Here is a 26,173-nt window from a genome sequence, read left to right as displayed (position 1 = left end):
GGCCTGGAGTGCCTCTGGAATTTCTGGGCTTGTAGTTGCAACACCCCAAACTTTGTTTCTGTTTTCATGGTGCTTCTTCTTGTCTCAAGTTTTGATGGTTTCCTTTCTTGTGGGAACTTACATGAGATGATCTTATTTTAAGATCCCTGCCATAGCAATTTAAATAGAAACACATTGAGTACTCAACCTTCACCCAGATACATTCATATGAATTTCTATGCATCTACATGTACATGTTAACATGCTTTATTGTTACTTCACTTACTCTTCACAGCATGTTCCTGGGCTGTAAGAAGACATGCTTGGAAAGGAGTGGAGTGCTCATTTGGGTCCTCCCTCTGTGGTGTTCCCCTACAGGTAGACCCAGGTGCCCAGCTGTACCACTTAGAGGAAGGGAGAACTGAGCCACAGTTCAGCTTCCCAAGACCTACTAGGAGGTAATCTGGCTCCATGTAGAGGAAGGCTTGAGATTATGTACATGTCTAACAAAAATGCTGGTACAGAGACTTGAATTTATGAGTGCCATTATTTCTGCTTAAATAAAATCCCATTATACTCAAATTCTTTTACTCAAAAACAGAAATATGAAAACATCAGAGGACTAGAAAGCATTTAGGTGAGGAGCGTGTCAAGAAAATAAAAGACGGAAGCTAGAGAAGTGGGCTTTCCTATGCTAGAAACTTCCTCTGTGACCAGGAATATCTCTGTATTGCCACTTATCCAAGGTCACCAACACCTATGTTAATGACCCAGAAATGAAGTCTTCTTGTTATTTTGAGTCATTTGCACTTGAAGCTCTATTGCCTTTAACAAGTAAAAGATTTAATGGACTGTATATGGCTAGAAATACTGATCAATACCCTTTGCAAACTGTAACATAAAGATACACCATCACATGCAAGGCCCGTAGCAAAGTGGAAATGTTCCTTATGATGCTTTATGAAGCAATGTCATACTTCTAACTAAACACCAGACACTCAAATTCCCCTTTGGGAAACACGCACATGGAATCAGAAGTTGATGTTTAAAATGGCAGTGCTAATGGACATAACTAGACTGGACTATTAAAGCTGGATCTGGCAACATTTTACTGCTTATCTCTTGAGTCAGTCAGATACCCTGATGACTGAGGTCCTACTTTGCCTGGGATGTTTCTGGCTCATGCCTGTTGTGCTGGGTGCCATCCGTAAGCACCCTCTCTATGGTATCCTAGTACACAATAGCAGAGTCCACTATTCATAGCAAGGTTAAATAGCAAGGGTGGCCCTTGATGAGTTGTGAAATTTGGCTGATAACTACAGTTCACTGACTAGACTGTAGGTATAAAACTTTCCTCCTGAAATTGTGGAATTTGGCATGGAGGGAGCCTGTGTTACTGACCCCCACCCTCCGTAGCCCTCCAATGAATACCTTCAGCACCTATCCCTTATGGACTTTTTTGCACTCAGGTGTCTTGATTTATGTTACTTGGGAAGGTAACCCTGAATAATGCTCTTGTAAAGGAGGGAACAAGGAGAAGTTGCACACAGTTGCCTAATGACTGCCTTTCTTCCCACCCTGGCTCTGGGTGTCTCCTTACTCCACTGTGTTGATAAATCTGAGTGGGGAGAACAGTTAAATGCACTGAGTACTAGACTGTAAATGTTGCTTAGGTGGAAAGTCTTCCAGATCTGTGGAGGTATGGGCATGCTCTCAACATAGCTATGAAATGACTCCAGAAGCAGAGGGCCAGGATAAATATTTCAATTTTGAACTCCGTGTGTGTGTGTGTGTGTGTGTGTGTGTGTGTGTGTGTGTGTGTGTTGGTACTGCAGCTTAGGGAGAATGAAAAGGACTTGGCCATGCTTATACCTCTCTTGTAGAAGAGATAGAATCAGAAGCTGGGTTCTATAGAAGAATTATATCTCATTTCATACTGTTTGGAGGGATGGACACATGGAGCGAATAACTCATTTTAGTGGCTCTATGTCAAACAGTGTGATGGAAGTCACCATGTCTACCACCTGGGTTGTTGTGGTAAACATGGGGAACACAGGATGCCTCACCCTGTGCCTGGCTGGTGCCTTGCCCTAGCATCAGCTCTGATAACAACTGCTAGAGTCCAACTCCACAGACACCACACCACGCAGTCCATCTGAGCTCTTTGTGTGATGCTGCTTTGGAGAGAAATACAATCCTCTGGAAGAAATACCAGCTTTTGTTTGATAAACTGCTGAGCCTGGCCACTGGGGCTGTCCAGGGTTTCACACATCCTGCCCTAACAACAACAAAGACAGAGTAAGCCAGAGAGAGTTGAACATGTGCCAGCCTTGTGAGTGCTGCCAGAGCTCCCAGGTCTATCTCATCCAAGCAGAGAAGCTGAGAGGATGGCAGATAAGTTTTGAGTGTATAAGAATCATCTCTTCCTCCTGATCTGCTCTCCTCTACCCAGAAGCAGCCTTCTTGTACTCACAGCCCCATGATTCAGGTCGTGGTAGGACAGGCAAGAAAGCTGAACTCTAATTCATTAGGCACATCAGAGGTCCTCCCTAGGCCCAGCAGTTTCTGGGTCTAGGCCAATTACCTGAGCAAGAAAAGCATGGGCATTAGGAAAGGGCTAGTATTTACTGTTAGATGTGCCAGGAGACACAGAATCTCTCTTCTGTACAAACTTTCTATGGAGCAGAGATTCATTCACATGTAAAGTGCTGTGTAAGCCTCAGGTGGCCCAGTGACTTGTTCAAAAGCACCTAGGAAAGTAGGGTAGAAACTACCAATGCTGGTAGCAGTCTTTGTATTATATCAATCTTGAGTTACAGTGGGTTACCTTTCTGACTTTACAATTGTGTGAAAGGGTACCCATGTAATCAGTCTTTTTAACTAGATTCCCATGAGATACTTAATATCTTAATATAAAATGGCTTTGTAGTGTTGAACTTACCCCTCAGTATGCTAATGTAAGTATTCTGAACGTCTTATTAACACATTAATGGATTTCACTGTGACATTTGTATTCAGGCATATGCCAAACATAGTGATGTCCTCACTACCTCAACATATCCATCTTTCCCTCCCCTTGTCTCCCAGCCCATTCCCAATCCTTGATATTTTCTCTTTCATTGTTAGATCATCTTTCTGATGTTGTTCTCTCAACATGATGCCTCTAGTACCTACGATGGCTGAACTTCATTCTTCTTTACAGCCAGATGGTCCATATTGTACGTGTACATATATAACTCATATTTTCTGTATGCATTTAGCTGTTGACTGGCACACAAGTTGATTCTATACTTTGGTTATTGTGAATAAGGCTACAATAAATCTAGGCATGCATGTATCTCTTTTGTATGTAAATTTCATTTTCTTTGGGTATATATGCAGGAGTACTGTAGAGGGATCAAACATCTTTTGTCTTTTCAGGATATATATATATATATATATATATATATATATATATATATATATATATATATATATATATATATTTGATAGTAGCTATTACAAGTGGGATGTAATGAATCTCTCTGCTTTGCAGTTCCCTAATTCCTAAGAATATTGTACATTTTTCATAGATTATTGGTCATTTCTACTTTGTTTGAATAGTGGCCAATTAGATCATTTGTCAGCCTTTGATTGATTTACTTGGTTTTTATTTTTTGTTTTTTTTTATGAGTCTGAATATGTGGCTATGGAGCTCACTGTAAAGCTGAGACTGCCTTTGAACTTGTAGAGATCTGTCTGCCTCTGCCTAGGAGTATGGATTTGTTCCCCCACACCTGTTGTTTTTCAAATTCTATATATGCTTTGGACATTTACCCTCTGTCAGATTACCAGCACATATTTTCTCCCATTCTTGAAGATATCTCATAGCCCATGGATTGTGTTCTTAGCTGAGAAGAACCTTTTAATTTGATATAATCCTATTGGTCAATTTTTGTTTGTGTTTCTTGAACTAGTGAAGCATTACATAGGAACTTTCTGCCAATATCTTGAAAGTGTCTCCTGCATTTTTTTTCAAATAGTTTCCAAGGCTTAGGATTTACATTAAGATATTGGATTTATTTGTTTATCTTAAATATTTTTATTTATTTATTTGCAAGGAAAGAGAGAGAGAGAGAATGGGCATGCCAGGGCCTCCATCCACTACAAACAAACTCCAGACAAACACCTTGTGCCTCTGGCTTATGTAGGACATGGGGAATCAAACCTGGGACTTGGGCTTTGCCAGCAAACAACTTAACCACTAAGCCATATCTGCAGTCCTATTTCATTTATTTTTGTACATGTTGAGAGATAGTGATCAAAGTTTCAACTTTCTATTTGTGAATATACAAAATTTCCACCCCTATTGGTTGAAAAGTTTATCTGTCCTTTCTCCAGTGTGTATGTTTTTGAGAATAAGTGGGCTAACAATGTGTAGATTTAGTTCAGAGTCTTCTATTTCATTCCATTGGTTAATGTGTCTATTTTTATGCTAATACCATGCTTTTGTTACCAATGAACTGCAGAATATGTGGAAGTAAGTAATACCATGTCTCAACTATTGTTGTTGCTCAGGGTTGCTTTGGCTTTTTGTGTATTTCCATATTAATTAAAGTTTTCTGTTTTGTTCTGCAATGATGTCATACACACACACACACACACACACACACACACACACACACACACACATATATAGTTGACAACTTCTATGATTGTAAAAGTTGTCCCATGGTAATTCCCTCCCTCCCCTCACTTTACCCTTTAAAACCCCACTCTCCAACATATCGCCTCCCCTTCTTAATTAGCCTCTCTTTTATTTTGATGTCATCATCTTTTCCACCTATTATGATGGTATTATGTAGGTAGTGTCAGGCACTGTGAAGTCATGGACATCCAGGCAAGTTTGTGTCTGGAGGAGCACTTTCTATGGAGTTTTACCTTTCCTTTGGATCTTACATTCTTCCTTCCACCTCTTCCACAATGGACCCAAGGCTTGGAAGGTGAGATAGAGATATTTAAGTACTGAGTACTCCTCTGTTACTTCTTCTCAGCCCTATGGTGCCTTCTGAGTCATCCCAAGGTCACTGCCATCTGAAAAGAGAAGCTTCTCTAACCAAAAGTGAGAGTAGTATTAATATATGAGTATGAACATTAAGAGAAGTGCTTACTGGGAAGTTTGGTGAGCATAGTATATATTTAGCCAGACAGCAGCAGATGTTACACCCCTAGGTATCATGACTACCCTTGTTATAGGTTTTCAATATCAGGGATGTATTCCCTCCTATGGAATGTGGCTCCAGTCAAATTAGAGGGCAGTGGGTTTCCCCCATAACAGATGTGCCACTGTTTTACCTGATGGCACATTTGACTTGGCTGGTGATTTCTCTCTCTCCCATTGAACTGCATACAGTGTGACTTTTTTCAACTTTCTGTCAGCTGGTCTACATGGAGGAGGTTTTCAGCTCATTTCTAGCAGGATTTCTCAGTGACCTTGCAGCCCAAGTATATGGAGTCTACAGCAATAGGGTCTTATTCCTGGTGGGAAACCAAGGGCCTCAGCAATGGCCTATAATTTTGGGGGGTGTCTGGGACTGACCTGGCCAACAACTCACTAGAAGGTATCCCATCTCTGGCACTGAAAAGTTTCTAGTAAAAATCTATGGCTCCTGAGTGTTCCATTGTCCAGAAAAGTAGATTTTTTTTAAATTTGTTTTTTAATTTTATTTATTTATTTGAGAGTTACAGACATAGACAGAAAGAGGCAGAGAGAGAGAGAGGAGAGTGGGTGCGCCAGGGCTTCTAGCCACTGCAAACGAACTCCAGATGTGTGTGCCCCCTTGTGCATCTGGCTAACATGGGTCCTGGGGAATCAAGCCTCCAAATGGGGTGCTTAGGCTTCACAGGCAAGCACTTAAGTGCTAAGCCATCTCTCCAGCCCCAGAAAAGTAGATTTCCATATGACTTATTAATATGCTCTTAGATTTTGATTTTAATCTGCTGGATTCTTTGGGTAGTATGGCTATTTTAACAAAATTTATTCTTCTAATCCATGAACATAGAAGGTCCTTCTATATTCTAGAGTTATCAGTTTCTTTTTTGAGTGTTTTATGTTTTCATTGCATAGTCTTTCAATTTTTTACTTAAGTTTACTCCTAGGAATTTCACTTTTTTGTAGTTGTTATAAATTGGATTTCCTTCCTGACCTCTTCAGTGAGTTTGTTATGGGTCTATATAAAAGACAATGTTTTATCCCATCTGGATTTGATGTGCTGCTACTTTATTGAAAATTTTAAAATTAGTGTTAAATTCCTTTTACTGTAATATTCTGGATTTTTATTTATTTATTTATTTATTTTAAAAATTTTTTTTAAATTTTTATTTATTTATTTGAGAGTGACAGACACAGAGAGAAAGACAGATAGAGGGAGAGAGAGAGAATGGGTGTGCCAGGGCCTCCAGCCACTGCAAACGAACTCCAGACGCGTGTGCCCCCTTGTGCATCTGGCTAACACGGGACCTGGGGAACCGAGCCTCGAACCGGGGTCCTTAGGCTTCACAGGCAAGCGCTTAACCGCTAAGCCATCTCTCCAGCCCTCATCTGGATTTTGAATGTACTGAATTATATAATCAGTAGAATATAATAACTTGATTTCTTCTTTTCATATTTGATATTTGATATTTTTATTTTTCTTTTGCTCTGGCTAAGGTAGTGTCAAAATGGGTATCTTTGTGTTGTTATTAATGTTAGAGGAAATGCTGTCAGTTTTTCCTCATAAGATTCTGGTAATGGGTTTGTCATGTAGTAATTTTAATTTGCTGAGATGTAACATTTACATACCTAATCTATGAAGAGTTGATGTCATGAAGGGATGGATTTTATCAGAGACATCTGAGACACAGTAGATTCAGAGCAATGATGTACTATAGGTAAGGCATATTAAGTGTATTTTCATTTTATATTATTCTCAGCATTACAACCTATCTGTTATTTAATTTGCCACCATCTGAATTGTCTCCTGAGTCAGTAGGTTCCTTGAAGACTAGGTTTTATTTTATTTTATTTTATTTTATTTTATTTTATTTTATTTTATTTTATTTTTTCGAGGTAGAGTCTCACTCTGGTCCAGGCTGACCTGGAATTAACTCTGTCATCTCAGGGTGGCCTTGAACTCATGGCAATCCTTCTACCTCTGCCTCCCGAGTGCTGGGATTAAAGGCATGTGCCACCACGCCCGGCAAAGGTTTTATTAATACCCAGTGTAGAAAGAAATGACCAGATAATTCCAAATATGATTGAAATGTATCATCTTCTTCTTTGGGCTGTAGAGGCTGATGTCTAGCTTTGGAGGATTCCTGGAAGTCCCTGTTGCTCCTGGATTTATAGAAGTACCACTCAAGCTCTACTTCATTTGTACTTGGTGTCCTTGTGGATGTTCAGACTTCCCCATGTTACAATGACACTGGATTACAATGATGGTTACAATGATACTGGATCATTGGGCCACCCTACTATAAGCATGGATTCATTTTAATGAGTTACAACAGCAATGGCTCTGATTCCAATAAAGTTATATCCTGAGTTTCCAAGGGTTAGAACTTCATCATATCTTGGGGTGAGGTAGATGGGCAAGGGTCTACACACATCAAGGATTATGAAGATTGATTATGGGCTCTGATGTAAGAATTTTTTTTTCAAATCTTGCTATGTTTCTCAGTTGTATGACCTTTAACAAGCTAATTAACCTCTCAATGTCTCAGTTTCCTAATCTATGCAATGATAGGTAGGAAAGTATTTAACTCAGGAGACTTTTTAAAAATATGTTTTATTTATTCATTAATTGAGATAGGGGGAGAGAGGAAAGAGAGAGAGATTGAGAGAAGAGGCAGTCAGAGAGAATGGGTACCCCAGGGTCTACAGCCAACTGCAAACAAACTCCAGACACATATGCCACCTTATGCATCTGGCTCACGTGAGCACACAGGAAACAAACCTGGGTCATTAGGCTTCTCAGGCAAGTGTGTTAACTGCTAAACTGTCTCTCCAGCCCCATGAGACTCTTTACAACAATGAACTGAGATGACATACATAAAGTGATTTAAAAGTTGTTTGACATGGATTCCAGTCAAGATGGTATCCACCTAACCATGCTGCAACTCCCAGAAAGGAGAGGCAAGGAGTTAAGAGGTCACTGGATTACATTTATAGATTTGCATATGTTGAACCATCCCTGCATCTCTGGGATAAAGCCTACTTGGTCAGGGTGAATGATCTTTTATAAACGGGTTGAAGGACAAAAATCACATGATCATCTCATTAGACGCAGAGAAAGCATTTGACAAAATCCAACATCCCTTCATGATAAAAGTCCTACAGACACTGGGAATAGAAGGAACATATCTCAATATAATAAAGGCTATTTATGATAAGCCTACAGCCAACATATTACTAAATGGGGAAAAACTGGAAGCTTTTCCACTAAAATCAAGAACAAGACAAGGGTGTCCACTGTCCCCACTTTTATTTAATATAGTTTTGGAAGTCTTAGCCATAGCAATAAGGCAAGAGACACACATAAAAGGGATACAAATTGGAAAGGAAGAAATCAAGTTATCATTATTTGCAGATGACATGATTCTATACATAAAGGACCCTAAAGACTCTACTAGCAAGCTGTTAGAGCTGATCAAAACCTACAGCAATGTAGCAGGATACAAAATAAATACACAGAAATCAGTAGCCTTCATATATGCTAACAACAAACACACAAAGGATGAAATCAGAGAATCACTCCCATTCACAATTGCATCAAAAAAAAATAAAGTACCTTGGAATAAACCTAACCAAGGAAGTAAAGAATCTCTACAATGAGAACTTTAAAACACTCAAGCGAGAAATTGCAGAAGACACTAGGAAGTGGAGAAACATCCCTTGTTCCTGGATTGGAAGAATCAATATTGTGAAAATGGCAATCTTACCTAAAGCAATCTACACATTTAATGCAATCCCTATCAAAATTCCAAAGGCTTTCTTCATGGAAATAGAAAAAATAATCCAAAAATTCATTTGGAATCACAAAAAACCTTGAATATCTAAAATAATACTGAGCAACAAAAAAGAGGCTGGTGGTATAACCATACCTGATTTTAACTTATAGTACAGAGCCATAGTAACAAAAACAGCATGGTACTGGCACAAAAACAGACATGTAGATCAGTGGAACAGAATAGAGGATCCAGATGTAAGCCCAAGTAGCTATAGCCACCTGATATTCGATAAAAATGCCCAAAATACTCATTGGAGAAGAGACAGCCTCTTCAGCAAATGGTGTTTTGAAAACTGGATAAATATCTGCAGAAGGATGAAAATAGATTCTTCTCTCTCGCCATGCACAAGAATTAAGTCCAAATGGATTAAAGACCTTAACATCAGACTGGAAACTCTGAAACTGCTAGAGGAAAAAGTAGGGGAAACCTTTCAAAATATTGGTCTTGGCAAAGACTTTCTGAATACAACCCCAATTGCTCAGGCAATAAAACCACAGATTAACCACTGGGACCTCATGAAATTACAAAGATTTTGCACCACAAAGGACACAGTGAAAAAAGCAAAGAGGCAACCTACAGAATGGGAAAAAATCTTCGCCAGCTATATATCTGATAAAGGATTAATATCTAGGATATACAAAGAACTCAAAAAGTTAAATAATAAGGAATCAAACAAGCCAATCAAAAAAATGGGCTATGGAGCTAAATAGAGAGTTCTCAAAGAAGAAATACGAATGGCATATAATCATCTAAAAAAATGTTCTACACCACTAGTCATCAGGGAAATGCAGATTAAAACTACATTGAGACTCCATCTCACTCCTGTCAGATTGGCCACCATCATGAAAACAAATGATCATAAATGTTGGCGGGGATGTGGAAAAAAAGGAACCCTTCTGCACTGCTGGTGGGAATGCAATCTGGTCCAGCCATTGTGGAAAACAGTGTGGAGGTTCCTAAAACAGCTAGAGATTGATCTACCATATGACCCAGCTATAGCACTCCTAGGCATATATCCAAAAGACTCATCACATTTCCTTAGAAGTACGTGCTCAACCATGTTTATTGCTGCTCAATTTATAATAGCTGGGAAATGGAACCAGCCTAGATGTCCATCAACAGATGAGTGGATAATGAAGATGTGGCACATTTATACAATGGAGTTCTACTCAGCAGTAAAGAAAACTGAAGTTATGAAATTTGCAGAAAAATGGATGGACCTGGAAAGTATTATACTAAGTGAGGTAACCCAGACCCAGAAAGCCAAGCGCCACATGTTCTCTCTCATATGTGGATCCTAGCTACAGATGACTGGGCTTCTGTGTGAGAATGAAAATACTTAGTAGCAGAGGCCAGTAAGTTAAAAAGGAGACATAAAGTGTAGAGAAAGGAAGAGGGGAGGATAATTAATAGGTTGATATTGTATATATGTAATTACAATGATTGTAATGGGGAGGTAATATGATGGAGAATGGAATTTCAAATGGGAAAGTGTGGGGGTGGGGAGGGAGGGAATTACCATGGGATATATTTTATAATCATGGGAAATGTTAATAAAAGTAAATTTAAAAAAAAAAGAGGTCACTGGAACTTTTAGGGGAGAGCAATCTCTAATAGGTAACCCGTGGGAGGGTGCAGAGAGGCAAAAAATGGAATTGGCTGATTCTTATGCTCTGGCTAACCCACCAGTCCCCCACCTCCCCAAGCATCCAGCCTAGCCAGAGTCCCAGACCCAGCCTACACTCACAGTAACTGAAGGCAAGGAGACCCAGGCCAATAGTTCCACCTGCACCACCAGGCACAGGTGATTGCTGGGATCCACACCCCCACCACACATCCACAGATTCCCCCAGTCTCCTCCTGCCTGTATTCAGACCCCCCTCATCTGTTACACTTAGCTCCCTCTCTGCCCCACCCCCACCTGCTGCAACTTCCAACCAGCGCAGTTCTACTCCTCCCCACCCCACCCCCATGAGACTTCCCACCTGCTCTGCCCCCCCCCACTGAGACTTCCACCTGATCTGATCTGCTCTGCCCCTGCCCCTGCTCCCAACCCCTGAAAATTCAGACTTCTCTGTTCCACTCTGCCCAGCCCCCATATGACTCTTGACCCTGGCAGCTCTGCCCCAAACCCATGCAATCTGCCCCCATGCAACCTGTCCCGACTTGACTTTAGATCCACTCCACCCCTACACTGGTCACTGCCCACCTTCCCCACCCATACTATTCAACCTGTTCCCACACTGTGATGGGCAGACCACAATGCAAAAGGAATAACATTAAAAAATCAAATGCAAGTAAATCCAATACGACATCATAGTCCTACAATGGATGTCTCTAATAAAAACACGGTAGAGACAATAGGATCAGAACACCAAAATGAAGTTATGAGCAAAGGTATTGGTAGAACTTGCAGATAAACAACAAAGGACTGACACTTGTGTGGATGCTACCATCACTAGACTAGACCTAATAGATAAGAAAATAGTAGGGGTCAAATCACATTTAAAGGATATAAAGGAAAGCAAAAAAAAAGGGGGTGGGACGTAAAAAATCCAACTGGCTATGTTAAATGAAGACATAAAGAAATACAAAAAGGAATTCCAAGAAGCATCAAGAAAATCACAAAATGATGTGAAAAGGGAACTTAACAGAGGTATGATGGAAACCATGTATAGAAAAACAGCAGAAAATGCAAACCTAACTGAACAAGCCCAAAACTTCTTAGAGGCTATCAAAAAGAGTCAGCCATGTGGATGATAAAAACTCAGATCTGGAAGACAAGACAGAAGAAACAGTTTAGGGGTGAAAAACTTTCAATAAGTTCAAAATTTTCTGTAAACAGAACATGAGAGAAATATGATATACCTTCAAATGTCCTAACATTCAGATCATGGGAATACCAGAACGGGGAAAAATTCAGAACAAATGCATGGGAAACTTATTTAATAATGAAAAATAATGAAATAATGAAAGAAAACTTTCCCACTCTCACAAAAGAAAGGCCCATCAATATACAAGAAGCTAACAAAACTCCAACAGATTGGACCAAAGGAGAAACTCTCCAAGACATATTGTCATTAAGACTCTAAATATTGGCATCAAAGAGAAAGTTCTAAAAGCAGCTAGGGAAAAACAACACATCATACTTAAAGGTAACCCCATCAAATCACTTCAGACTTCTCAATGGAAACCCCGAAAGACAGGAGGGCCTGGAAAGAAACACTGCAAAGTCTAAGAACCTATGTGTTCCAACCCAAGCTATTCTACCCAGCAAAAGTGTGGCTCATAATAGATGGTGAAACAAAAACCTTCCATGTCAAAACTCAATTTTACAACTATATGAACACAAAACCAAAGGTACAGGGAATATTTCAGGAAATTCTCCACACAGAAGGATCAAATAATAAACCTCAACTGCTTACAAGAAGCAGATCATAATACCTCAGAGAATGCCCCAAAACTTCAAAGTCCATGAAAACACCAAACCACATAAACCAACATAATATTGCAGGGATCAAATTAAACCTCATAGTCATTACCTAAAATATAATGGCCGTAATTCACCCATCAAGAGACACAAGCTAACAGGATGGATCAGAAAATGAGACCCCTCAATCTGTGGTCTTCAAGAAAACCACCTCACCCCTAAAGACAGGCACCTCCTCACGGTGAAAGGGTGGAAAATGATATTCCAAGCAAATGAGAATAAGAAACAAGCAGGCATAGCCATGGTAATATCGGATAAAATAGACTTCAGCCCCCAAATAATCAAAAAACAAAGAAGGCCACTTCCTGATCACTGATCAAGGGAACAATCCATCAAGAGGAAATCACAATCATAAATCTTTATGCACCAAACACAGGTGCACCACAATTCATAAAACAAAACATGCACAGCAATAAAACAGAAATAACCACCAACACCATCATATTTGGGGACTTCAATATACCAATATCAGCAATAGATAGATCATCCAAACAGAATCTCAACAGGGAAGTGAGAGAGCTCAACAAAACCATAGAACATTTAGATCTAACAGACATCTACAGAACATTCCATCCCAAATCCGTGGACTACACATTCTTCTAAGCAGCCCATGGAATCTTCTCTAAAATAGATCTTATGCTGGGTCACAAAGCCTGCCTCCACATATTTAGGAAAATTGACATAATTCCCTGCATAATATCAGATCACAATGCTATATTGCTAGAAATTAACAAGAAAACTCCCACCACAAATCCCATCAGCTCCTGGAAACTGAAAAGCACACTTATAAACAATAAATGGGTAGTGGACAAAATACAAAATGAAATGAATGACAATGAGAACACATCATACCAAAACTTATGGGACACAATGAAGGCTGTCCTCAGGGGAAAATTCATAGCACTAAATGCCTTCATAAAAAAGACAGAGAGATCCAAAATCAATAACCTAACCATCTATCTAAAGGCACTGGAAAAGCTGGAAGAATCCAACCACAAAAGCTACAGATGGAAAGAAATAATGAAGATCAGAGCAGAAATTAATGAATTGGAAACTAAGAAAACAATTAAGAAAATTGATGTAGAGTTGGTTCTTCGAAAAATCAATTGAGATTGACAAACCCCTGGCCAACTTGATCAAGCAAAAAAAAACAAAAAGGTGCATCAAATTAATAAAATTAGAAATGAAAAAGGAGTGATCACAACAAACATAAGTGAAATTGGGTGAATCATCAGGTCTTACTTCAAAAACCTCTACTACACAAAATTGGAAAATATGGAGGAAATGGATAAACTCCTAGACACACACCATCTACCAAAGCTAAAATCAGAGCAGATTAATCTCCTAAACAAATCTATCATACCCCAACTCCTTCTATGAAGCTACTATAACCCTAATACCAAAACCAGGCAGAGATGCCACAAGAAAAGAAAGCTACAGTCCTATTTCCCTGATGAACTTAAACTGAAAGATCCTGGACAAATTCCTCAGAAAGCAAATTCAACACACATCAAGTCCATTATTCACCTTGATCAAGTGGAATTCATCCCAAGAACACAGGGGAGGTTCAACATATGGAAATCTGTCATTGTAATACACCACATAAACAAGGATAAACACAAAAACCACATGATGATTTCAATAGATCCAAAAAGGCCTTTGACAAAATACAACATCACTTCATGATCAAAATATTGGAGAGAATCAGCATGGTAGGTTTATATCTTAACATAATAAAGGCTATATACAAAGCTCCTAAAGCCCAAATAATACTTAATGGAGAGAGACTGAAGGAATTTCCACTGAGATCAGGAACAAGACAGGGGTGTCCACTCTCACCTCTGCTCTTCAGTATAGTAGTGGAAATCCTATCTCAAGCAATAAGACAGGAGAAAAAAATAAAGAGGATACAATTTGGAAAGGAAGAAGTTCAGTTAGTACTATTCACAGATGACATGAATCTATATGTAAGAGACCCAAGAGACTCCATTCCAAAACTCTTAAAGTTGATAAACTCCTTCAGCAAAGTAGCAGGATACAAAAATCAATGCACAAAATAAGTAGCCTTTCTATATGCAAATTACAAAGATACAAAGAAAGAGATAAGTGAAACTGTCCCATTTTCAATATCAACAAAAAATAAAATAAAATACCCTGTGATAACATTGACCAAGGAAGTGAAAGATCTATGCAATGAAAACATAAAAAGACTCAGAAAAGAAATTGAGGAGGATGTAAGAAAATGGACAGGCCTCCCACGCTCCTGGAAAGGCAGAATTAACACTAGGAAAATGGCAATCCTTCCAAAGGCAATCTGTGAATTTAATGAAATTCCCATCAAAATTGCAATATCATTCTTCACAGAGATAGAAAAATTGATATCTAAATTCATATGGAAAAACAGAAGGCCTCAGATATCCAAGCATGTCCTCAGCATATCCTCTGGAGGTATCACCACGCCTGAACTAAAGGTGTATTACAAAGCCAAAGTAATGAAAACAGCATGGTACTGGCAAAAATAAATAAATAAATAAATAATAATAATAAAACAGGAGTGTAGATAAATGGAATAGAATTAAGGACCTGAACTTTGGGTCAAATAACTACAGCTACTTGATATTTGACAAAGGCCCTAACAATATTTCTTGGGAAAAAACAGCATCTCCAACAAATGCTGCTGGACAAACTGGATAACCATATGCAGGAAATTGAAACTTGATCCACACATCTCACCATGCACAACAATCAAGTCCAAATGGATCAAAGAACTCAATATAACACCAGAAACTCAGCTACTACTGGAAGATAAGTTAGGAGTAACATTCCAAGATTTAGGAATGAGAAAAGACTTCCTGAACAAAACCCTAGTAGCACCGGATCTTAAACAGTCACTCAACCAATGGGATCTTATGAAGCTGAAAAGTTTCTTCACAAACAATCATACAATAAGCAAAGCCAATAGATTACCCACAGAATGGGAGAAAATATTTGCTGAATATCCAACTGATAGAGGCATAATTTCTAGAATCTACAAAGAACTCACAAACCTAAACAATAATAAGTCAAATAGCCCACTCACAAAATGGGGCAAGGAACTGAACAGGCAGTTTACAGAGGAAGAAATACAAATGGCAAACACACACTTAAGGAAATGTTCATAATCCCTAATCATCAAGGAAATGCAAATTAAAACTACTATGATATTCCACCTTACCCCAATAAAGATAGCAAACATCAAAAATCAAATGGAAACAAATGCTGGCAAGGACATGGAGAAATACGAGCACTCATCCACTGTTGGTGGGAATGAAAGATGGTCCAACCACTTTGGAAACATTGAGACTCCTAAAGAAACTGACTAGAGATTTACCAACAGACCTAGTTCCTCTCTTACTGGTCATGTACCCTAAAAGCTCCACATCTCAGCTCAGAGAGATTTGCTCAACCATCTTTATAGCTGCTCAATTTGTAATAGGTGGACTCAACCCAAATGTCCTTCATTAGAAGAATGGATAACTAAGACTGGTATATCTACACAATGGAACTCTACACAGCAGTAAGGAAAAACAACACAATGAAAGTTGAAGAAAAATGGTCTGACCTGGAATATATCATTCTAAGATTCATCTAGTCACAGAAAGATAATTGTCACATAGTCTCACTTATCTACAGCTCCTATCCTGAATCTACCCATATTGTGACATAACTTCCAAGCATCTCTAGGACCAGACAATAGGGATGGTGGTGAGGGAGAGGAGGGTAACAGAGGGGGTAGGGAACACAAAACTGGATTCAAAAGGCAATGGTACCATAAAACTCTACATCTTAAAAGACAGACCAAATGGTTGAACCTTTCCCAGGCCCTTAGAGGGAACACCGGATTCACAAGGCCCTGGAGAGGGTACCACAAAAACTGACCATTATCTCCTCCTGTTCATGCTTCTCTCTCTTTCTCTTCTCTCTCATATTTGTATCTCTTTTATTTCACTTGCCCTTTTCTTCCTTCTCTTCTTGAGTGCTGACCTGTAACCCCCGGTACCAGCAAGTAGATATCATCCACAATGAGCTTTTGATCACAGAGACCTACAAGGTCTCCAAAACTAAGACAGATTTATGTCAGAGTGCTTGGTGACTCACCATAGGTTAGTGGTAAGACTCTACTGCTGAAGACACCATACACTGTTGGCATGTATCATGGAGTGACATGGCTGGAAGGTGGAAGAGAGTCAGTCTCCAGACAGCGTGACTAGTGCAGAAAGGTGCTACATGAGAGACTGGCAGGTAATGACCAATATCTGCCCAAGCAACACATGCTCTAACCTCCTTAGCAGCAAACAACCTGATGTGATGCTCATACAAGTGCAATAGTGGCACATAGCCATGGTGGGAAACCAACTGCTCTTGATTTGGCTAACTGATCTGCTCAGTGGAAAGGAACCCACACCTGAAACTGTGAAACAAGTGAGAACCATATCCAAAAATGAACCGGCTCTCCATTAAATTCTCTTTATAAAGCAATGATATCACATTTACCTGGTGCTAACTTTACTCTCTGTTGGAGGATATTCTTTTCTTTTTCATATAGATGCAGATCCTAAGGAAAGAACCATCCCATCATACCTCAAAAGAGCTCCAGCTGAAACTAAGAATAATTTCAGAAGCATGCAAGAATGCTGTTTTCTTGGTGAACTCGGAACCAGCACAACAGTGAAGGAGATACACACAGAGAACAATCAACCACAACCAAACCAGATATCCAGAAACACAGAGGCACCCAAGATCTTAACATGGAAGCAGACTTAATATGAACCCAATATGGCTCAGGGAAACTTGCAGAATGGGTGCAGAAAGAATGTCAGGGTCACACATTGGGTCATGAGAGGCAGAGACATTTCCTCCTACTCAAAACTAAAGGCTAACCCCACAATGCATGACCCATATAACCCAACAAGGAAGGTCCCTGTGGAAGGGGGAGGGCAGGGAGGAGGCTAACAATGATACCAAGTTGACCATATTCACTGGCTATAAAAATAAAAAAATTAAAAAATGTTGTTTGATGCAAAGAATGTGTCTTGTTCCTGTCACAAGGGGCTATAAGAATAAGGAAGCTCCTCCTTTGCATTACAGGAACTTAGCACATTGGAATCTTCAGATTTTTTGCTTTCTTTTTATTATGTGTATGTGTGAGTGGGGGGGGGGGGTAATTGGTACACCAGGGCCACCTGTGTGCATGTGTCACCTTGTGCATCTTGACTTACATGGGTTCTGTGGAGTCGAACCTGGGACCTTAAGCTTCACAGGCAAGCACCTTAGTCACTGAGTCATATCTTATCCCTTTGCTTTCTTTTCTTTCTTTTTTTTTTTTAACACATTCATGCATGTTATGTGTGTGTGTATGTGTGTGTGTGTGTGTATGTGTGTGTGTGTGTGTGTGTGTGTGTGTATGTGTGTGTGTAGGTGTTATATGTACATTTATGTTCATCTGTGTGTACACAATGCATGTGCATGAGAAGGCCAGAGAAGAATTGTGGATGTTCATCTCCTTTTATGTCCTTGTGATGGGATCTCACCCTCAATCCAAAGATGGCTTCTTAAGACCAGGAAGTATGTGGAAGCAATGTGATTGAAGCGTCAGTGTCAAGGACAGGATAGTGGAGCTGCTACTGTGACACAGCTCACCATGAGAATTCCACAGCACATCAGCTTTTCTGTTGAGAAGGGATATTGTATGTTTTGTTTACTACCAAGTCCTTGTTGCTCAAAACAATGCTTTACAAACATGTATATGAATTAATGTAGCCATCCTGCTCTTAGTAATTTCCTTCAAGGAAATAATAAACAAAGGTTTAGTTCTACTAATTTTTGCTGATGGATTGAGTTTGAAGAGCAAATGTTGGCAGTGGTCTGAAGACACGGGTAGGTTAAATAAACAATTGCCTTATAGTGATAAGATGCTGAACCACTTATGGTAAAGAATGTATTGTTTATGGCTGGAGAGATGGCTTAGCAGTTAAGGTACTTGACTAAAAAAGCCAAAGGACTTCAGTTCAATTCCCCAAGGCCCATATAAGCCAGATGCACAAAGTAGTACATGCATCTGGAGTTTGTTTTCAGTGGCTGGAAGCCCTAGCATGCCCATTTACTCGGCCTCTCTCTCTCTCTCTCTCTCTCTCTCTCTCCCTCTCTCTGTCTCTCTCTCTCAATCACTCTCTCTCTCTCTCTCTCTCTCTCTCTCTCTCTCTCTCTCTCTCTCTTTCTGTCCCTGTCTCCCTTGCACTCTCTCTCACATAGATAATTAAGAATATATTAAAAATAATACATTGTTCTTTAAAAAAAAAAGTCCCAAGCCTAAAGTCCATGCTTTTGCAGATGATGATGGTTAAAGAAACTAGCCTGAATGATTCAGGTGCACTTAAGCTAATCATACAAACCTCTAAAAGTGGAAAACTTCCCCTGCTATGAACAGAGAAAGAAAAGTGATGACAGAGAAGAGCCAAACAGACACTGCTGTGCTGGTCTTAATAATGGGGATGGGGGGGGGGCATTAAACCAAGTGCAAGTGCAAACAGTCTCTAGACACTGACATAGAGGGCATCATGGCTAAATGACTGTGTCTGTACATATTTGCTATAGCAACCACAGGAAAGAGCTATTCAAATGCTTCCCATAACGAAGTAGCAGATGCCTATGGAAGCTAGGTAGGAGATGAACTTGGTCTAAACCATTAAACAATAAGTTTCCTTCATGGAACTCAAGTTCATTGGTACTATATAGATACTTATCCTGTTAAAGCATGATATAGAAGGTCAGGGATTTCTGAGGCAGTAACAATTAGCCGCTGCCCTTATGGGAAATGTATTGAAATGAATGAATTTTCAGAAAGTGTTTTAAAGAAAAGCAGCTGTTCTTACAATAGCAGGTTCAGTACAATTTCTTTTACTGTTTTGTATGTTTATTTTCATGGAAACAGATTAGAAAAAAGTATTATCTGATAACAATGATCTGCTAGATGAGTTAATGTACTTCTGTTGTAGTTAATGTAATTTTGCTTCTCTGAATATTCTTATCTCCTTTTAATGGGCACATGTTGGTTTGAAAATGAACTCCAAGTTAAAAGAAAAAAGGGAGATAGGTTGCCTTCAGATGGCAAGGAAGCAGTGGCACCAGCTCACCTGACCTGTGAAACTCCACTCCATTCCAGTTGTCATCCATATTTACTTCCTTCCTGGGTGCTGGTGACAATTGCCTTTGATACCAACTCAACCATACTTTATTCTTTTGTGATGCAGTTCAGTTGAAAGTGTGCTGACCTTACAGAAAAAGGCAGGCTCTGGAGTCACTTCCCTAGGGATGCCGTCACCATATAGCTGTAGATTTGTGGAGAGCTCATAAATCCCCTGCCTCCTCAAGTTATCCATTCTGCAAGGGAGAGAACACATCACATCTTAATAAGTCATACCATGCATCTCAGATGATGCAAACAATATAACTGAAAATTGAGAGGATCTGGACAGAACTACCCCATGGCCATTCACTCACGGCTTAATGTCCCTTCTCCTTGCTTCACCCACCTGTGCTAGTCTTTTTTTGGAGTTTGAACTGCTCCGGCTTAGTGGAGAAAATACATGGCACCCAGAAGCATCTAGCATGGAGTGGGATGTGTCCTCTGCTCTGTAGCTGATGACCTTGAGCATGACCTCACCAGAATCTGCATTTATGCAATGGGAGAATAGTGACTGCTCCCAAGTTTATTGTGGTCAATATTGTTTTACAGGTCATCTCTCTTAAGAATTGTCACTCAATCCTTGATTTTCTTCTCAAAGTGTCTTGTTTTTCAGGATATAGTATGCCTTTGCATATTTAATCTAGTCCAGTACAAAAAGGTTGATGAGGTTGGCTGCACAATTATCTAAAGGACATGAAAATATTGTTATTAAGGAAATCTGGACAAAGGAAAAATTAGGATATAACAACAGTGTGAACCATTTGGTTGGTTCACCAAACCCAAACAAATAGCTGTTACTGTTTTGGTTTTTGAATGTGCTTCAGATTCAGCAGTTTATTCATGGTCATAGTGAAGAACAGAAGTTAAAAAAATCATAGAGACATGAACAAGCTAATTATAAGAGGCATGGGTTTCTTTTATTTCTAGTAGTGAACAAAAGATGCTTCAACAACACAAGGAAAAAATAAGTGTCACTTTTAAAACTAAAACTTTATTGATGGAAAAAATAATATATGGGTTTAAAAAAAGACCTTTAGAAGGATCCTGCTATCTAGGAAAGTAGTTTTTTTCTATATGTGACACAATTGAGAATATCATAAGAAACAGCTTGGCTCTTCACCCATTGTGCATATTTGTTGTGCTCTGAAAGGCCCAGTCGTGAGGCCTAGTGGGACTTCCTGAGCCTAGCTACAGTTTGGCAACCTGTCTCTGGCCACCTAGGACTCAGCAAGACACCTAATGGCTTCTTGCTTGCCACCTCCCCATGGCAATTGTAATGACCATTTCAATAGTTACAGTTTACTATCGGCCCTTACCTCTCCCCCCTATCCTAAAATCCCCGCCTTTGTCCCCAACATAAAATAGGCAACTGCTCACAGCAATAAAGTGAGTTTTTTTCTGTGAGTTCCTGCTTCGAAAAGACTCCCTGATTAGTGTGGTTTTTCTCTGGTGGCCAGAAGAGGATTCTGAGTCATCGTACGCTCATCTTCCTCCTCAACCCCTAGGGAGGAACAAGCAGGCCTAGTCCTTCCCTCAGCACTACCTGCCCGGGAAGAAGTCTGGCTACTGGTGCCTAGCTCTGGGACCCCGGCAGACTAGTGCCCCCATGAGAGGCAGTCGTTGAGGAGGTAATCGGTGTACAAGTGCGGGTGAGTGTACCTTCATGAGTTATGAGGCAGTCTTCATATTTCGTGCACTAAACTTTGCTTCTATAACTTGTACTTACTTGTCGACATCTCTTCATTCCCTTTCTCTTTCCCTTCACCTTCGGTTGTGCTCCTCTCTCCCTCCCTCTCTGTCTGCTTGGGCCTGTGAAGGCAGTTTTTTCTGCCATTATGGAACTTCCCCTGGATCTGTAAGCTTCAATATCTATTCCTTCCTCCATAACTGTACCTGATCTGGAAGTTTATCTCAGAAAATCTAAAGCTCTCTGATGAGCTGAGATGAACCTGACCATGTGGATGTTAATCTTTTTTAACCTTTGTTTTAAAGAAATAGGCATAAACTTGATGCTTGCAACTGAAGGTGTCTTCTGGAGTGGTATGCCAAATTTTATGGACTATTCAGATAAAAGTTTAAAAATTCTAAGTATAGACAGCATTAAACTTCAAGGTTTGGCTTATAAGCTTTCTAAGAGGAAAGAAAGACAACAGGGAACTTAGTTGGAACTGGGCTACTGGCATAAGGACTGGCTGCATCCTGATGCCCAGGACCAAAGAGTGTAATCAAGGTTAAATTTGTAATAGACTAATATACTTAGTTAGATATATTGGATTAAGAGATTTAACATTTTTGTTGTTGTTGTTTTGGTTTGGTTTCTTGAGGTAGGGTTTCACTCTAGCCCAGGCTGACTTGGAATTCCCTATGGAGCCTCAGGGTGGCCTAAAACTCATGGTAATCCTCCTACCTCCTGAGTGCTTCCCAAGTGCTGGGATTAAAGGTGTACACCACCACGACCAGCTGAGACTTAAAATTTTAAGCTAAAAAACCTCAAACAAGTTAAAATTACAGGCACTAAGACTAATTTTAGGTTATGGTCATTCCATTTACATTGTTTTAGTCTCTCCTTGCTATTCCTTATACCACTTAAAAATGTTTACTCTGTGCCTTTGTATGTTAAAAGTGTTTAACTTGTTTAATTTTACAAATCTTAATATCTTAAATTGGTCAAGACTGTGGAGACCTTTAAAATTAAACTGAGTACAATTTATAATATATAATCTATTGGGAGCCAGGGGCGGAATTTGGTAATTTAAATAGATGGCCCCCCTCCTGGCAGCTTGTACCTGACCCTCCCCTACTGGGAAATGGCGGACAATCCACCTCCTGGGAGACTGCCACATGGCCCCCTTGGACTGACCCAGGTGGGGACAGGGGAGAAGTCCACCATCTCGTGGTGACTGGGCTCACTGACCTTTTCCCGCACCTACTGGGCATTGGCACATGCCGGGAAAAAAATCTAAACATGCCATTAGTCATATGCTTCAATGTTTCACCACTCTTGGGCTATCTGATCAAATTAAAACAGATAATGGCCCCTACTTTAGAAGCAAGGACTTTGTAGATTTTCTCCAGACCTGGAAAATCTCACATTCCACAGGCATCCCATACAACCCCCTGGGCCAGGCTATCATTAAAAGATATAATCAAACTCTCAAGTCTCAATTACAAAAACAAAAGGGGGAATCCTTACCCCCACACAACCAACTAACAAAGGCCTTATTTACCCTAAATCTTTTTAAATTTTTCTAACAATTTATAATGTGTGATGGTTATAAACCTATTGGGCTCCAGGGGCAGAATATGATAATTTAAATAAATGGCCCCCAATATATTCAATTGCTTATCTTAAGGTGTGATGGTAGGTTTCAGATTTCAATCAAAGATATACAAAGTATGCCTAGCAGGAGTTCCTAAAGTGTGCTGTGACATTTGGCTTTAGGTTTTTACTTTTAATGTCTAACTGTCCTTCTTGCTCACAACTTTAAAGTAGCTCCTGAAAAAGTTCAAACTGTGCCTCTCTTTAAGATCTTGGGCTTTATCCTTACCCTAGATACAGTTTCACCTGTGAGACGCTCTGTATGATGTGATACATTACATATTTGGGCAAAGAGATACTAAGGTTCAAATTAGAATTCATTTGGAATGTCATGTAGATTTTCTTTTTTTTCTTTTTTCTTTTTTTTTTTTTTTGGCTTTTCAAGGTAGGGTCTCACACTGGTCCAGGCTGACCTGGAATTAACTATGTAGTCTCAGGGTGGCCTCAAATTCATGGTGATCCTCCTACCTCTGCCTCCCGAGTGCTGGGATTAAAGGTGTGTGCCACCACACCTGGATAAGTGTCATGTAGATTTTCAATGACTTTGTGTTACTTTTAAAAATATAGTAAGTCAACAGAATTGGGAAAATGTATTTAAGAGGTGTTTGACATATGTAATTCAGTTACATTCAGAGATTTTATCATTACAAAATAATCATCTTACTTTTCATACAACTAAAGCTACTGATGACTTAATATCTACTTTTAAGTCTGCCTTCCATGGATGAAATTCTCTCACTTCTTGGATAGGAAGTTTTGCTGCTACAGGTATTTGTCTTTTGCTCATTCTGTGTCTACTGCCCATACTCGTTAAATGCCTTTCAAGATCCATTATAGATATCTGTAAGAAAATACATAAAATACAGCTATGGACCTGACCCAGGCTTCCTGAGACATTATCTTACAGCCCCTACAGAGGCTGGTTGTCAAAGACAGGTAAGATTCTCTTGAGTTAGGTCAACCTAAGATAGGGCATGAATGATGGAATTCATGTACTAATGACAGGTAAGGCCCAAATATCGTAGAGGACAACCTAAGACAGACACAATCTTTCTGCACCAAGGCCTGGAGGGGCCCAGTTCATGAAAAAATAATAAATAAAAAGGGGAAATGGTCAGGAGCATTTGGCTAGACTTGTATCCATAGCTCTGGGCCGTTCTGGGCAAGACTTTAGCACCTACATATAAGCAAGATTATACACATTCAGTGTTACTTATAAGAGCTGGCCATTCCTTAATATTTATGTTTATATTGCTGAGATCAAAGGGTTTGTTTGTTTCCCAACCTTTGTACTAAGAAGTGATTAAAATACAAAAACTCTATAACAAAAAGGAGTTTTTTGATAAAAACTTATTTAAAGCTCATGGAATTTTTTTCCATGGAAAATCTTTGTAAAAAGAAAAAGTCCCATTTGGGTACCATCAAGAGACTTAAAATATTTGTCCCAACAAGGGGACACTGACAATCACTTCTCTAGGGAGTGTCCTGCCCCTGAGGACTGTTCCTAAAATGGTCCTTCACCCTGCTAAACTAAATAACTCCCTCCCTTGTGGAGGATTGCTGGCTTTGCCTCTGATCTGGGCCTCTCCGGCTGCTTGCAGTACAGTTGCCCATACAACCTTAAAAAATTGCTCAGCCACCTTCCCCATCCCTGTCCAGCTTTTCCCAATGTTTCCTCTGGGCATTTGGGCCCTGCCTTCCCCTAATAATTCCAGTATAGATGTGGGATACATTTATCCTTCCTTCTGTACTTTTAACACAACTGAGCCCAGTGTTCAATGCTGCCTGCCTTCTGGAATGGTTTATGTTTGTGGAGGCGGGATGGCCTATAACTTTCTGCCCACCAATTGGATGGGCCTTTGTGCCCCAGCCACCTTAATCCCAGGTGTAGATATCATCCCTGGAAATGAGACCCTCCCTATGACTTCTTTTGATTATAGCAGAGGGAGACCTATCTCCAACAACAGCTAGATTCCCTGACTGAGGTAGTCCTACAGAACAGGACAGGACTAGACCTACTAACGGCTGAAAAGGGAGGCATATGTTTGTTTTTACAGGAAAAAATGCCACTTTTATGCCAGTAAATCAGAAATTGTCCAGGACAAGATTAAGAGGCTCCAGGAAGACTTGGAGAGGAGGTGATGGGACCCCCAGGATGGCCCACTGTGGATGGCTTACATGGCTTCTTACCCTGCCTCCTCCCTCTACTTAGGCCCCTCCTTCCCATCCTCCTTATCCTCACTGTTGGGCCTTTTGTGATTAACAAAATTACACAATTTATTCACCAGCAGCTATAGGCAATAAAACTTCATCAGGTGGAGATACATTACCACAGGCTGGCAACTCAGGAATTACATTCCTCAGATGACCCACTGTCACCTCCTCTGCCCTCCATGTAACCAGTGACGGGTAAGATCCCCAGAGGGGGACAACCTAAGACAGGGGCCACAGTGATTAATGCTCTTACAAAAACAAAAGGGGGAGATGTTGGGCTCTGAAAGGCCCAGGCATGAGGCCTAGTGGAACTTCCTGAGCCTAGCTAAAGTTTGGCAGCCTGTCTCTGGCCAGCTAGGACTCAGCAAGACACCTAATGGCTTCTTGCTTGCCACCTCTGCATGGCAATTGTAATTACCATTTCAATAGTTACAGTTTACTATTGGCCCTTACCTTTCCCCCCCACCCCCGTCCTAAAATCCCTGCCTTTGTCCCCAACATAATATAGGCAACTGCTCAGAGTAATAAAGCGAGTTGTTTCTGTGAGTTCCTGTATCAAAAACTCTCCCAAATCAGTGTGGTTTTTCTCTGGTGGCCAGGAGAGGTTTCTGAGTCATCGTACACTCATCTTCCTCCTTAACACCTAGGGAGGAACCAGCAGGCCTGGTCCTCCCTCAGCACTACCTACCTGAACAGGAAGGAGCCTGACACATATTGTCTCAGATTCCAGAGCTGTGGTCACATCCCAGTCGCTTGATGATTTCCTGACTCAACAGTCACTGAGCATTTTTTGAGCTTCTACCTCGTTCTCTTCAAATGGGAGGTGTTTGGTGTGGGGACAAATCCACTTTTTAAAGGAAAGCACAGGGTTGGTAAGGAAATGGCTCAGTGGATAAACACTTGTTGCACAAGTGTGACT

This window comes from Jaculus jaculus, chromosome 14 (genome assembly GCF_020740685.1).
Source record: "Jaculus jaculus isolate mJacJac1 chromosome 14, mJacJac1.mat.Y.cur, whole genome shotgun sequence".
NCBI lineage: Eukaryota > Metazoa > Chordata > Mammalia > Rodentia > Dipodidae > Jaculus > Jaculus jaculus.
Note: the sequence above shows the minus strand (reverse complement) of the source record.